A 14696-nucleotide genomic window follows, 5' to 3' on the forward strand; every position below is an offset into this window, starting at 1 on the left:
CAGTTAAACATGAGCAAGAAAATAAACCCAAAGCAGAATGAGGAGCCTCTATGTTCAGAGGCTCACTGCATATCATTTATGCTTGAAAAAACGCATTTATTTGTTTTAATATCCAAAAACTTTGACCGGCAAGTTTAAAAGTGCTTGCTGACCAATAAAGTAAAAATAGCAAGGAGCTTACTTTTAAACTGAGATTGTGCTAACTTTTAATCTCTTCATTGTGGGACATGTGCAGTTTGAAATAATTTGCTCATGTCAGGAGCTACTAGTGAAGCCACATATAAGTTAGCCAAGCTACCTGAAGGACTCCTACTCTCAAGACCACCTTGAAGGTACAAAGAGTTATTATTATTAATATTTAGTGTAAATTTTCCAAAGAGCTGATCTTTCTAAGTCCATGACACCCAGTGATTGCTCAGTCATCACCTGAGCCCTGCTGACTTGTGGCCTGAATTAAAGGAGTGAAAGAAATGGTATGTTAAGAACCAGCAGTGAAAGGCTTATCTTACTTTAAAAATGTTGTTTTAAAATTAGAGATGATATATGATAATTTAGTTAAACATGAAGAAATTTTGATTAATCTCCTCATATATCTATATTTTGTTGATTAATACTGGGAGAATTTGCTTTCTGGATCTCTGTTTTCTCTAGAGGAGTTGGTTTATGGGTCTTTGCTTGGTATGATGTTCCCTCCCAGGCTGCTGACGAAGGCGGGCCTCTTTCCCAAGTGAATTTTTTATTATCTTTGTAGAAAAATGTTGATGACAATATCTTTTTTATTACTCTTTAAACAGAGCTTCTCCACTCCTTCTCAACTGAATATGATAACATTCAATTATTTAATATTTAATGAGTAATTTGGGGTCAACAAAAGCCTCTCCCTTTCTCCAGTCATTTCACATTATAAATGTACCTAAGAAAACATGATAGAAGTACAAGACACATACTGTTATCCATGTCATTTAATTTAGCCTTGGAGTTTGACTATGGAGATGGTACCACAGATAAAATGGCCTGTTAGTAAGTAAACATGTCTGCTTTGTGAGTTAGGGGATAAAAGATTATATTGTTACTACCTCCTTGCAGTTAGAAGGGGTGATCACATTTGTATTAGAACATCCAGCAATTCAGCAGCAATGAGGGACAGCTATGACCAAATTCTCCCAACCAAGCAGTGTTAGTAGCTCCTTGTGTGGCAAGGTATATACCAAGACATTAAACTGTGATAGAGTCACATCTCACTGAAAGATTGGGTGTTAAGTCATAGCACAATATAAAAATTATATAAAATCAATGCTCTTGAAAGTATCTGAGACTGCTCCAAAGCTTGTATCAAATCACAGATATGTGCTACAGTGGATGGATATACCATGTGTCATCTCTGAGCAGCTTAGTGTTTTCTGTTGAAACAGAGTGTGGAGGAAACCAGTGTGAATTTAGCCTTTAACTGTCACCACTAGCCTTAGTATCAGGAGCTGAGGTCATGTGAGGGGCATGTGGGACACAACTGCCCCTTCAACGGGCAGAGGCAGGGCTACTCACACATTGGTTATTTTTCTCTCCACATTTCTGGGGAGCCATTGTACAGCAGCTATGTAAATTAAGAGTTGGATGTGTTGGAGATTATCCACTTGGGTGCCTTCTCTTTGCTGTTTCTGTATGGACAGTGAAGGTGTACGCATCTGTTTTTATTTGGCTGTATTTGATGATCATGTGGCATGCTTAGCTCAACATGTTGTTTTATTTTTCTATGATTTATTTATCTTAAAAAATAAGTCTGCAGCTATCTTATTTGGGACTCTATCTTCTGGTATCACTTACATCTATTTCCTCTTTTCATTTCTTCTGAGGAAAGACACCCTACACTTGTTCTATCCTGTTCTAGAATCATCATTCTCATTTTCTCTGGAAGAGAAAGTTACAGTTTAACAAAAAATTATAGAGCACCAAGTATGATGCAAAGTGTGAGACTAAGGTTCAGTGAAGAGACCTTGAAGAGTAGCAGAGGAGAAGACTGGGACATTTGGTAGTTCAAGGTACCATGTTGTTAAGTGCCAACTAAGCTGGTAGACAGGAGTAAGTGTTATGGCTATTCAGACATATGGCTAGTCTGGAGATACTGGCCTGAGAAGGGCCAAGGAGGAGGCTGGGATTGAACTGGGCTTGAAAGGATAGGTAGGAGGACTCAGATATAGAAGTAGAACTTGACACATAGACAGAGATCAATACAAACTATCTGGTACTGGCCCTCTATAGACTATAAGGGATGGTGATGGGTGGGTAAAAAGATAGTGCTGAAAATAATTTTGCTAACTGTGTTTGACAGAGATTTAAATAAAGTCGGGGGAGGGAGCATGGGGGGCACAGAGCATGGTGGGGTCCTAATGAATTCTGGTGGGAGTTAAGAATGAGGGGTCATTTAAGTGGCTCATTGAAGGAAGATAAGGGTCTCCTGGGGTATAGAAGGAAGGAAAATCACTGTAGATCAAAGTACTCCTCCCAGCTATAGTCTTGTAAAGCACAAGAAGCCTACCACAACAGGGATGAGGGCCGGTGCAGAGTAGGTGTGTGCATGGAGGCAGACTGTGCAGTATTTCACGCCTGGGAGAGGATGTAGATTTGATTTTGTAATGAAAGTGGAGCCAAAAGAAGCAACAGTGTGACTTTTCATGTCTGTTTTCAGTCTAGTGGACAGGTAAAGGACCCTGACACCACAGGGGTAAAACTGAGTGGAATTCCAACTGGTATGCCCAGAGACAGGCACATGATAGCCTCTCTATAGTAATTTACCAAGTTGAAGCTTTTCTTGTCCAAATAGTCTAAGGACAGATCAAGGGCTCAAACTAGAGCTTTAGTGATGAAGGAAGAAGGATGGTCACCCTGAGTGAAGGTTGTGAGGTGGACTCCACAGAGCCTTTGCCTGATGGATGTGGTGGAGTCGACTAGGAAAAGGGAAAAGTTGATGACAAAGTTTGTGCTTCTGACTTGTGAGACCAGATGTATTTACTTCAGTTAAAACATAAAGTACAGGAAGTACTGCGGGATTTGGGCAAACTTTTGGAAGTCACTGGTTTGTTCAAAAGGCCTATATCAAATCCAGTGGGCGATGGAAGCAGGGACCTAGAGAGGAGGGTTGAGATTAAGGCTGCAGATGCTGATTCAGAGGCCTGAACAGAGACAATCGGTTAAGGCTAGATTAGGACACAACTAGAATGGATGACTACTCTGAGGAGGATGGATGAGGGGAGTGTAGAGGTGAGCTGTGTCCCCCACCCCCATAGACACTTGAACCCAAGAATAGTACCTATTTAGGAGGAGAGCTTTGCAGTTGTGATTTGTCAGGATAAAATGAAATAATACTATTTTAGAGTGGGTCCTAATCCAGTGACTGTTGTCATAACCAGAGCGCGCGCGCGCACACACACACACACACACACACACACACACACACACACACACACTGTGAGAAAGCCATGAGAACACAGAGGCAGGCATTGAAGGGATGTATGCATCAACTAAGGAATTCAGGATTTCCCATAACTACCAGGAGATAGAAGAAGGCAAAGAAATGTCTTGCAGGTTCCTGCAGAGCGTGAGGTTGCCGACACCACTGTCTTAGACATCTAGCCCTCAGAATCATGAGATGATCAGTAGCTGCCATTGTCAGTCACAAGGCTTGTGGAAGTCCTCAGAAATGCTGTGATCTGCCGGTTAGGGGAAGCATGGGAGAGAATCCAAGAAAGAGGCCAGGGCAAGCAACCCAGAGGGTAGGGCGGAGGTGGCCCTGGCATGGAGTTTCACAGACTTGGTTGGACTACAGGAGATGCCTCAAGTTGACAGCAGGTTAGAGATAGTCTCACGGGTACCTGGGAACATTTGAAGTGCTGTGCCAACCTTTTCTCATATTTGGAGCAGAGCAAATGGGGCCTGGGCCTAATCTGCTGTCTCATATTTTCTGTATGTATCTCTGCTACTCTACATTTTTATCATTTGCCCCCTGAGGTCAGATTTCTCATCTATATTTTCTCTTTGTCCATTCTGGCTTGCCATGACCTGATCCAGTCTCTGCTGCATATGTTCCTGATCTATTAGAAGTTCCTCCTCCTTCGAGTTCTTGAATGATTCCTCATTCTCCCCAGGGTTCATTCGGCCTACACTGTGTATTGTGGATTAGGTGACTCTCTTGTTTCAACTTTGACTTCCAGTATCCTTCAAACAGCATATAAAGTCATAGAATGAGTGAATCGACAAGCTAATCCAACACATACCAATCCCACTAAAATATGTTTTTACATGGGAAGTCCCTTTTCCTTAATCTATTTTGGTATGAAATATTGAACCTTATTTTTAATATGTATCTGTTTAGAATTCCTTATTTCATGTTAATTTTGTATTTATTTCTTTAGCGTATGTGTGTGTGCCTGTGTATGTATATCCAATCACTTCGGAGTCTGTTCTCTCTTCCACTGTGAGGGTTCTGGGGACAGGGACTTAGATCCTTGGGTTTAGAGACATGGACCTTTACATACTAGGCTATCTCACTGGCCCGTTAAATGGCAAGTGCTTCCTTTAGGAGCACATTGAAGAAATTTCAGAAAATGTGGGGAAAAGGAGAAAAAAATGATTACCAAAATTTCATTTTAATATTTTGTAATGTTGAGAAATTTTAGTTTTATAAGTGTAGTTATGAGCAAATGTTTTAGACATATATGTGATACATATTTATTGTCTTCTAAGTTAATATTATATGAATATTTCCATGTTTTCATAATGTTAATAGATATTTGTCATAGCTGCATATAGTATTCTGTTATTAGTTATATAATTTTTCTTTCTGCAGTGATACTTTTCAGCTTTTTCGATCATAAGTAGTACCACAGTAATATCTATATGTACAAAGATTTTACCTAACTGAGTTTTTATCATTTGAATGATAAATTCCTCAAAGTGAATATTTGGCTCAAAGATATATATATACACATATAGTCAAGTTGTAATAGGGTTCTGCTATTTACACATTTGTATTCTTTGCAATTAGACTTTTCATACTCCTGCTAAAATGCTTATTTAAAATTTCACTCCTTAATTGCTTGCCCTTCAACCCTACAAGAATATTGATGGTGTGTAAATAGATATATAATGTATGCATTTTATAAAATATATGTATATTAAAAACTGTTAGTAGAAACCAAGTTGGTGGCAGGGTCTGCTTTTTACTAACAAAAGCATATTTATTTGGAAGCAGAAAGTTGACAAGTAAACATTTGAAAAGAAAACTTGATGATACAATCTTTGAGGCCAGAGGCTGTCTGTTTGAATCAGTGACACTATTTTGTTATGCCTTTCTCTGTCAAATAAGAAAATACTCTTAATTTCTTAATCTACAGTAAGAAAACAATTCCAGCTGAGAGGGAACCGTTTCCTCTGCAGATGGAAATTTACATACCCTTTACATGAACAAAAACAAACAAACAAACAAACAGCTTTTCCCCAGGGTTAAGTGCAGATGAACGTCTCCCATTTCCCTCACTTGCTCTCTGTTGGCCAAATGTATGTGAAGGGAATGTGCTCCCTGTGGTCCACAGGGTTGGCGCCAAGCTGTAATTAAATTCTTCCTCTTAATTTCCACAGAAGTACTGTCCGTTTACAAAAAGATATTTCTGATTGTAGTGTCTGTTCGGAGTCTGAGAGCTGATACCTTACAGGAAACAATCCACCCTGATTTCTGGAATCACTTTCTTCAGCTTCCTGGATTCCAGGTCGGAGTGAAAGAGAGATACCAGTGGCTGAACCTTAACTGGCTTTTCTGTACTTTATGAGAATTCAAACCACTAAGAGCCTGATTTTGTTAAATGTTAAGCACTCGTGAAAGGAATAATGTTAAGCAAGGCGAGCTGCCTGCCAGCTTTGTGGTCAGAGGCTCTGCTCTGGGCTGATTACTTAAGTCCATGTTTTTCCTAAATCAGTCATGAACCAGTAATTATCAAGTTTTGCAATACTAGGCAAGACCCTTGAGAATAGCAAATGATTTGCAATGTTAAGTTGATAGCTTTTTTGAAAAGAAACAATTTGCCCTCTCTTGGAGTTCTCTGGGCCCTGGGCAGAACCTGTATTAGTATTATGGGCTTTGCCTGTTAATTCATAATGATTAAATACCACATATTTGCTTCATTTCACTTAAAATGCTGTTAGTATGTGGTGTATTGATTTCATTTCCATTCATTTGTCTTAACTAATTAAACCAAATTCAGTGAGGGTAGGGGGAGGAGATAGATGGGAAAAGAAGTCATGATGGAAATGTAGGAATGAAGATTATTTTATTTTGTTTAGTTTCTTCCAACATGATATAAGAGGATCTGTCAATAGCCTCCTATTCTCCCATGAGAAGTTCTCCTTTGTTCACTGGCACTGAGAGCTCAGAGCAGGAAGGGATCTTGTGCAAAGTTGCTAAGCCAGTGTGTTGCTTTCTGAAGCTGATAGTAGTTCAGTGTCTCATCTCAGAATTGGTTAGGTCTAGATCCAAACGTGGCTCTCTCTCTTACTTGAAGAGTTACAACAGTAAGAGTTACATCCGGTGCAGTGACTCTGTGACAGGATCAGAAAATGACATCCTTTGCCAGTTGTTGTAATGCCATGCCAGGTTTTCAAACAACTTGCTTCTTGGGATGGACCCTCAGACAACATTCCTCTTTTCGGGTCCGTTCTTGAGGCTGTGCATTGTACTCAGGAGGCCCTTGTGACAGGTCTATCCATAAACTGCTGCTTTTCTTCTGGAGGAAGTATTCCTGAATACATCTTTGGCAACGTCTTTGCCTGAAGGATCCCCAGAGTCATGTACAACCTTGATGGCCCCTTGACTTGGACTCTCCAGGGGTGGTATTGGAGGGACTTCTGAAGGTCCTACTGCTCTCTTCTTTGACAGGTGTCATGTTTTGATAGGTCTTTGTTTAATGACCATGAATCCCTTGAGTATTAAGCTCTGATATTCTGAGGCTCTCAGACATCCTGACTACACTCTGTCTGTTCAGGCTTTTGGTGGAAGTTGTATCTTCCCATCCTCTAGTTCCTTGCCAACATTTATTTGGGCTCTGGTATTTCAAATGAGCCTAATGATTTCTCAGCGTGTTGTTGTTGTTGTTGTTGTTGTAATATGGTTGCCCAGATATGTCTATTGGGCTGTGTAAGCACACATGTACATGCATGCATGTATGTGTGAATTTGTGTGTGCGTGTGCACCTGCAGAAGTTCTCATAATCACAAGATTGGCAGGGAGCCCACTTGTCATTGAACATTTGCATCATCCCTACAAGGTCAGTGCCAAGTAATTTTCTAGCTTTACTGGAAACTTGCTATCTCCCAAGGAGGTTCATTGTAGCTAGGGAAGTTCTGACTGGTGGGAAATTCTCGTCCCTATTTAGGGCTACCTATCCCCATATCGAGTAAAAAAGAATTGCTGTTAATTAGATGCCCCAGAGTCTTTCCAGCATTGACTTAATGTGACATTTCTGAGAGGAACAGTGATTTACATTTGCAAAATTTTGTGGACACTGCCTTTTGCTGCTGAGTGCTGCCTGATGTCATCAACAGATCTGAAGTGGGCATTTGATGTAAAACACTTGTTGAACGAAACTGAGCTGTGTTGAGGAGAAGGCAGTGAAGCTTGGGGTATAGTGCTTACGCATGTGTCATTGTTTTGGCAGCTACTTTCCTCAGCTCTTAGTTATTTTATATGCACAAGCCTTGCCAACACAGCTAGTTTTTAAGCTCCTCAGGGTGTAGACCTGTCTTGAGGTGCAGTCTCTAATAAGTCTGACTTGTGACCTCAAATTCACACTAAAGCTTAATGAGACAGTAAAAGCACAAGAACAACCAGCCCAGTCCCAGAGAAGGGGCTGCTTTCCCTTTTTGCCCTAGATGCTGTCCTGGTGGGTGTGGTAGATAATGGTGGGTTAGTGTGGTGAATGAACACAGCACCAGAGTTGTCTTACTGTGAGTTTTAGACTGATCACCCAACACAAGTTTTCCTAGGCTCGTTTACAAACTCCTGTTTCATTTCTACCATTGACATCGTGCTCTCCATTGGCAGAGCTAAAGTAGGGGTTAACTTGATGCTTGGGTGTTGGTTTGGCAATCTGACAACCACATACCAGGAACACCCTTTTCCACTCATTTGCCTGCTGCCTGCTTCCTCATTCTTCAGCCTCAGCAGGACTGATTATTTTCTGTGTGGAACCTTCCAGATTGACCCAGGCAGTGGACCTACCTTGGATTCCTTGCTTTCAGGGTACTGTGGAGTGTCTGATCTTCACACATGCAACACTGTATAGGTACTCTTAGCTTCTATCACCATTCCCCATGTTCTTCAGGAGGAAAGAGGCTGACTCTCATCTTTTTCTGTTTCTACTGTGCTAAAGACAACACAGAAGAAGAGATGCTCACCACTTATTTCTGAAGGAATAACTTTTGGAATAGGTGGCTTGTTCCCAAAGAGAAATGCATTTCCAAGTGCTGGAAAATGTTACAAAGAAATTTTTGAGATGTGCCATTTATTTTTGAAGTTGAGGATTACTTCTACTGTTCTGTGCATATTCAGAGCTTTGTCCATTCTAGCTATGGCTAAATTGTATGCTTTCAGTTAGCCACAGTGAGGGTCTTGTGGTCTGGACAATCCATGAACTGAAACAGAAACAAAGCAAGGAGGTCCTGCCTGGAGGATGTAGAATCACTGTAGATGTGTGCCAAGAGGGTGCAACATGGTAGTAGAATGTAGTGTCCCCTGGGTATGGCAAGCAAGTACAAGTCAGGAAAGCAATTGGCTTCTCAGTCTGAATGAATAAAAGAGAATGTACATCAGGAGGTGAGAAATGGGTGTGTGAAGAGTATCCTGGCTCTGGAGTTCTTCCACACCTAGGGAAGCATTGCCATAAAGCCCTTTGTCACTCATTCATTCTTCCACTCAAGTGTTTATTGAGAACCTATTGTGAAAATGCTTCCAGGAGGGAAGTGTGTGCCCTTATCATCTTGAGAAAGGAGTATGTCTATTTGTCTATGGAGTGGGAGCTGCAGAAGCTCCTTTTCTAGCACTGGACACTGTCAGAGATGCTGGGACAGAGTTCCTTTATGTGATCTTGGTTCCCAGTTAAGATTTACCCTAGAGATAGGACCAGCAGGAACTTCCAGTGTCAATCAAATCAGCTATGGCAAAGGGAAAGTTTAGGGGTTGGGTTACACATCTATCCTAGGGCTGTTCCTTAAGCCATCAAGAATATATAAACACTTGGAAGATGGAGGCAGGTGGATCTCTAGGAGACTTCTCTGGTCTACATAGTGAGACCCTGACTTAAAAAAAATAAAAGGTGGGTGGCCATACAAAGTAGAGGTATATTAAACAGAGAATAGAACACATTGATTTTCAAAATAATTAATATTTGAAAAATATTTTGTACTTTTAAACACTTCTATATTTTATGAGACTCAAAAGTCTTTTGAATTGGTGGTTAGTTTTATATACTTTGCTCTTTTTTGGATGAGGACATTGAGACACTAGGAATTTAAATGGATGATCTAATGCCTGGTTTGCTAGTGGCAGGGGCAAAAGGAGAATTATGGGCTGTGACTTCCAGGTCAGTGGCATTTACAGTATGGTAGTGCTTTGCCTGTGTAATGCTATGGGAATTCAGGACCACCTTTGCTAATAACATGGCCCAGCTCTGTTGAACTGGGAAGCAGGATCCATCTGTGTCTGGGCATTCCAGAGGGTGTTCTCACAATGACCAAGAGCCCAAGGATGGTTTAAGATGCCTGCTTTAAAAACACTTCAATTCTGACTGAGAACATTATCTATTATAAATAGTTTTCTGAAAACTGGAAATAAATTAGCCATTTAAAAATGTGTCTTAGGAATACTCTGCTTTTCCCCCTTTGTCAATCATACCATTTTGCTAAATTACTGAGTTTCCACAGTGTGCCAGGCAGAAGTATAAACTGAGAATGTAGCATTAAATTAAACAGGCAAAATTTGGGGGTCATAAGGCATTTTGTTGCAGTTGTGGAGGGGGTGTTAGTGAGAGGTCAAGTAAAGCAACATGCCAGATGTTGTTCATTGAATTGGAATCAGAGTAGGGAGGGTGTGTGTGTGTGTGTGTGTGTGTACAGGGGGCTTAGTACAATTCTAAATAGGATGGTTAGGAAGGAGTCACAAAACCTTGGAGCACATTTTTGTGTCCATTTTAAAAAGTGGTGAAAACCCAATCATCAAGTACCCGTCACTATCAGTAAAATGCACCCCACCCCTCCAGTTGCACATACATATGAAATCTAGCATTTGTTTTTAAGTTAACTTTCAACTCTTTATATACCTAAAAGAGACAGTGACTTTATGTTTTTGCAGTAGTACAAAGATGTGGAATTTAGCTATCACTAATCTCTGCTTGTTTTTATTTTTGCAGACCTCCCACTGTTTAACTCAGTGATAAAATTCCACAATATCACAAAAATGAGAATGACAAATGGAGCCTAGGTGATGAGGCAAGTATTTGGCGAATCTCAAAGCACTTAGAGCAAGCTTTATTAAGTGTGGTAGAATCAGATGATCATAATTAAAATAAAACATTTTCTGCGGCTTTCCAAATTAGCCTAACGATTTATTGGTCTCCAAAGATCTTTGTAGATGGTAATCTTGGCACAAAGTTCTAAACCAGAGGGCTCCCTAGATTTGGAAAGAAATTGGAAAATAATTTGTTTTAAAACAAAACAATATACGCTCCAAGAAATACCGTGAGAAAATGCTGTGACATGTTGAGAACTCAGTTGAAAGGTGATGTTAAATTGCATGGTGAGCAGAGGCCCCAATGCCCATTTCTTCACAGTGGTTTAGAACTCAAAGATTTAGGAGGAAATGTCCCAGCTGCCCCCTTGTGGCCAAATGAAAGGATTTACTTCTTTGTCTTAATAGTTTTAGGAAATTATACATTTTCCCACAGGGGCTATTCATGAAATTAAGAACAAAACCTTTTTTGCATTTTCAGGTGGGTGGGGAAGACCTTCCTTTCCATAAAAGACCATGTCTACCTGCTAATACACACTTCTCAGTGATCCAAAACTCTGGCTCTTGGTAGGTAAGTTCAAACTGTAGCTCCTTCTATTACCCCGTTACTGGTGCTGGTGCGGATTAAAGAAGAGATCCTCAAGTCTGTCAAGGGCTCACTGTGGAGAGAGTAAAGGCTCTGTACTGAAGAAGCAGATAATAAAACTGAAGAGTGGAACTGACACATCCCAGCTAAAGCCAAGCCATATGACTTACCCTGAGAGCTTGGACTTCAGTTTTTACATGTATAAACCAAGTAGCTCAAAAGCAACTTCTAATTTTCCTTTTAGCTCCAGCACTGTAGATGGGAACTGACTGAACAGGTAAGATGTGATGTCGGTCTGTATGCTGTGAATATGTATTGCTCTGATTGCTTGATAAATAAAACTGTTTGGCCAGTAGTGAGGCAGAATAAGGTTAGGTGGGACATTCTAACTAGAAAGAGAAAGGCAGAGAGAAGAGAAGCTACTAGCCACCACAAGGAGATATAAGATGTAAAGTACTGGTAAGCCACAGGCCATATGGCAAAGTATATATTCATAGAAATGGGTTAATTTAAGATGTAAGCGCTAGCTAGTGAGAAGCCTGAACCATTAGGCCATATAGTTTGAAAATAATATAAGCCTCTGTGTGTTTATTTGGATCTGAGCAGCTGTGGGCCCAGGTAGGACCAGAGAAAACTCCAGCTACAAAGAGCATCTTGTTCTCTGGGATTTCTTTTTTTTTTCCTGGCCATGTGGCTTTATAATTAGTAAACTAAAGACCCATTGAGGATCTCAAGCAATGAAAATGTTGAAAATTGCAGGGCTATAGGGAGATTTGTAGGATTGCCTGTCTTAGTTAGGGTTTCTATTTCTGTGAAGAGATGCCATGACCACAGCAATTCTGGTAAAGGAAAACATGCAATTATGGTGGTTTGCTTACAAGTTTCAGAGGTTCAGTCTATTATCATCATGGTGGGACATGGTAGCATGCAGGCAGACATGGTGTTGGAGAAGTAGCTGAGAGGCCTACATCTTGCAGGCAACAGGAAGAGAACTAAGACACTGGATGGTATCTTGAGCATACATGAGACCTCAAAGCATGCCTCCATGGTGACAAACTTCCTCCAACAAGAACACACCTCCTCCAGCAAAGCCATCTTTCCTAATAGTGCCAGTCTCTTAGGGTGACATTTTTTTTTCTTCAAATCCACCACAATGCCCCACTGGCATTGTGAGACTTTTTTAGAAGGTTTTTTTTTTTTTTTTTTCATAGAAGTACTCAATTTAGTAAGTGTCTGCTTTGTGCGGCGCACTATTCTAGGTGCCAGCAATACAGTATTGGGAGTGGGAGTACAGTCATGTTTTAAATGATTCATGGAGTTTGATTATAAACTCACATGGTTCTTAAAATATGAATGGAGACTTGACTTGGCATGAAATGTCCCCAAAGGTCTTTGAAATAGGGGTCATTTTGAAGTTTAGTAATATAAGCCAAGGAATAAGCTGGGTCTGGAGGTGGAGTCTAGAGCTGAGAGAGTGTGCCCTTTGCCAAATCACCCTGTGAATATGTGTGTGGTCCTTGTGAAAACTACAATTACACAGCCATTTCTGGGAAATCCCAATCAGTCCTTTATCTTGTTGAAAATGCCTTTTCTACATTCTCTGTTCAAGTTGTAGAATGTTTCATTCAAAATGTTTTATTATTTTTTCCCTGGTTTGTTTGTTCAGTTCCGTATATCTGCTTGGATGTATAAAGTAGAGAAACACTCTTGAATTAGGCAGCATTAATTGTTTTGGATGTGAGAAAACTCGAGCTGCACATTATTAAAATGAAAGTTGACTTTTAGATACATGGACAGACACGTACACATTGCAGGCACAATAAGTTTTCATAAGACTCCTTGTTGACACAGACATCCCCCGCTTGCCTTGCTATTTCCAGAACAGCACACACCTCATCAGCTTTGTAGCCATTAGATGCGGGTTAGAACATTTGAACTCCCTTCAACTTGGCAAGAAGAGCAGCCTGGAGTCCAATGATTTGTTTTAGGGTGGTGTTTGGGGAATGACAAAGTCTTTCAGAATCATTCAGGGCATTCCAAAGGGAACTGGGGAGTGGCTGAGATGGCTTATGTGCTTCTGGGAATGCATGAGGGAAGAGATTAGAGGAAGAAAAATGCTTGTTAAATTCCACTTAGAGATCTGAATATAATCAGTACCACTGCAGGTTTATAATAAAGTGAAATGATAAAAATAAAAACTGGTGATTTTTTCTCTGTTCCCAGTTAACAAAGCTGAGTTAAATGAAACCATGAAGGTGAAATAAGATGTATGCTATAAAGAGTTGCTGAGGATAGCCGGGCGGTGGTGGTGCACGCCTGTAATCGCAGCACTTGGGAGGCAGAGGCAGGCGGATCTTTGTGAGTTCCAAGCCAGCCTGGTCTATAGAGAGAGTTCCAGGAAAGGTGCAAAGCTACACAGAGAAACCCCATCCCCCAAAAACAAAACAAAACAAAACAAAACAAAACAAAACAAAACAAAACAAACAAACAAACAAACAAAAAGAGTTGCTGAGGAAGGATACCAACACTCTCCCTGGTTAGAGATGTGTCTGTTAGGGAGACCTCTAGATAGAGTGTGATATTTGTGCAAATGGTGACAACAAGAATGGCTTTCTTGAACAGCTCATGTAGAGAAGATCTGAAAGAGACAGTGTGAAGACTTAGGCAGAACATGGAATCAAATTCAGTGCATGACAGGCAGTAGTTTTGGGGCTCTGTGGTTTTAGGTAAATTCTTTAATCTGTTTCTGTAGGGAGCAGAGAAAGCTCTGAGTGAGTAAAGTACTGAGTAATGTATGTGTTGACCTGATCCGGGACACATCAAGGGTCCCAGAGCCCCATGGTTCCAGGGAGAAATGGTAGAGCCCTCCATGAAGGACTGAGTGCAAGTGTTGACATTGTGTGTAGAAAATGTCCACCATAGCTCCCCCACTGAGACTGCTCCCACCCAGATTAGCCAAACCTGCCTTTTGATCCAGCTGAATACCATAAACCCCACCTCCTTATTTATCTATCTGCATGCAATAAGCCCGGCTCTTTGTCCAGCTGTGCAATAACTCTGCCTGTCTGTTCAACTCTATATTATAAACATGCTGAGCTTCCGAGGTGGTACAGCTCCTTCAGCCAAGAGCTCAGAACCCTTGACCCCAGATTTCTACCTGTGTCTGTCTTTTCTTTACTCTCTCACTATCCCAGTCATCTCTGGAATTGTTTCCTTACTTATAAATCAAGGCTTTTCTTTTTTCATAGGCATGACCAGAGATGGCTCCAGGTCTTCCTTATGCCACTCTTTCTAGGAGAATTTCACAAGATACATGGCTACTCTTCAAAATCATATCTGTCAGCAAGGCTTAAATACCTAAAAGAAGAAAACAAATTGTTTGGATGTTAGTCTTCAAGTTAAGAAGTATGTGAAAATTTAGACTCCTTATTCTAGTTACATCAAGTAGAGGATACATTTAACAGTGAGAGTGCTTGAGTCTTTGCCTCAGTGCCAACACAAATCTTCCATTACCAGTGCTTTTCAGGTTTTAGGATATTTGGGTTTATAACTCTTACACATCTG

This window comes from Onychomys torridus, chromosome 10, assembly GCF_903995425.1.
Source record: "Onychomys torridus chromosome 10, mOncTor1.1, whole genome shotgun sequence".
In the NCBI taxonomy this organism is placed as follows: domain Eukaryota; kingdom Metazoa; phylum Chordata; class Mammalia; order Rodentia; family Cricetidae; genus Onychomys; species Onychomys torridus.